Raw genomic sequence first — 1,806 nt, 5'->3', positions numbered from 1 at the left:
CCGCTCTGCGCCGCCGCGGGCCGACCAGCCGCACGCGCAGGAACAACACTGGACAAGGAAGCGTTGGAGCGCGTGCACCCCGCCCCCCACAGCCCGCCAGCCAGCCCGCTGTCTCCCTGCCCCACTTCTCCCCGCGACAGCGATCCGGCAGGGCCGACCGGCTGCCTGCGCGAAGTACGGGCGTGGCTCCGGAGGAGGGAGGGCGGACCTCGCGCCGACTGACACAGAGGCCCCGCCCGTGGACCCACCCTTCCGCGCCCGGAAATGCGGGCTTGCAAGAGACCGGAGTCTGAGCCCCGTACCCTGGCTGGCAACAGACTTCGCTGTCTCATTTCGGCCCGGGAGTTCCACTTTCAAAGCACTTTCCGGAGGCATAGAGTCGGCTTGGCCACTGAAGGCCCGGGCTGAGGGCGCTGCGTAAGTTATACCCCTGGGTCCTACGAAGTAGCTGTCATATTTTACTCAAGAACCTTATCTTAAAATCCTTAAGGAGGAAACCAAGAACTAAAAGACATCAGTTATGGGGTGCCTGGGTGGCTCAGTTGGTTAAGCATCCAGCTTCAGCTCAGGTCATGATCTCACCCTCGATGGGTTCGAGCCCTACGCTGGGATCTGTGATGACAGCTGGGAGCCTGGAGCCTGCTTCCTATTCTGTGTCTCCCTCTCTCTCTGCCCCTCCCCCACTCACACTCTCTCAAAAGTGAATATTAAAAAAAATTTTTTTTTAATAAAAGACATCAGTTAAAATTCCCACCTCATTCTATCCAAAAAGGAATGAGTTTTTCATTCATTTTATTATTTGAATACTGTTCTAGTCACTTACTACATATTGACCTGTGTGAGCTTCATTGGACAAGTTTTCGGTGTCTTCTCTGTACAGCACGATCTGGGCACTGGGCTGGGGGAATATGACAGAAATAGAGAATATTGTTCTTGCCCCTGAGGAACAAATACTTTATCTGGGAAGCAAACATAATTGCAAGAAATAATTCAGGACCAACTTTATTTTGCCTGTTTCCTTCTCTGTGAAATGAGGAAATTGGACAACATTCCCTTCCAACTCTAATACAGTGATGCTAATACAATAAATACAAACTAAAGAAATTCTGAGGACTTCAAAATAAGTACTTCATATCCCTTTGCTCTCTCATCCTAATCTCCATAAATACCCTTCAAGATTTTACTTGGACACTTTTCCACTACTTCAGATAAAGCACCATTTCCAACTTTCACATAGAATCGCCCATAGTTTTTACCCCTCCAACTGGTTTCTTAGTCCTCTTGCCTGTCACATCTCTGCAAAGACTCCACCATTTGTTTCAAATCCATACTTCTCTCAAGCTCTACCGCTCCGCCATCTTCCTTGTAATCTGCTTCCCAGCAGGGTAGATTCTGTTAACCCTAAGGGAAGGCCCAATGACTCAGTGAAAACACTGTTCAAGCCATGTAGGGGTACCTTGCAACAAACCTCCCTACTCTCATTCATCTTGTCCAATCTGTTCCCTTTATTCAGCTGATTCCTAGCATTTCCTTTCTTTTTTCTTCCCAGACTGTCACCATGGAGAGATCTCAAATGATCAATGCAACTGAAGCGGGAAAATGGGGGAGAAGATGGAGATAGAGCCCAACTAGTTCATGGTCTCAACTTACTGAAATAAGTCCTTGTAAAAAACACCAAGCCTTTTAATGTCATAGGCACATACCAGGTATCCCCAAATGTTTAATGTTGAGTCCCCAAAGCAAAGGAGGAAAAAAAAAAATCCATGTTTCTTTCTTTTTAAAACATGGGACTCAAGGGGCACCTGG

The 1,806-nt window shown here is 47.9% G+C and overlaps 1 long non-coding RNA gene across 1 annotated transcript; it reads left to right on the top strand.

The window, feature by feature from the left end:
- The first annotated feature begins 153 nt into the window (after positions 1 to 153).
- On the top strand, positions 154 to 1,675 carry LOC124513024 (uncharacterized). Its single transcript, XR_006962279.1, has 2 exons — positions 154 to 417; positions 1,550 to 1,675. It is a non-coding gene; the product is annotated as an uncharacterized LOC124513024 (long non-coding RNA).
- Positions 1,676 to 1,806: the final 131 nt, after the last annotated feature.

The sequence above is a fragment of the Lynx rufus genome, unplaced genomic scaffold (assembly GCF_022079265.1).
Source record: "Lynx rufus isolate CCGP_SWC_20201006 ecotype Redwood Valley unplaced genomic scaffold, mLynRuf1.p SCAF_18, whole genome shotgun sequence".
NCBI lineage: Eukaryota > Metazoa > Chordata > Mammalia > Carnivora > Felidae > Lynx > Lynx rufus.
This window is presented reverse-complemented; position numbering and strand designations above follow the sequence as displayed.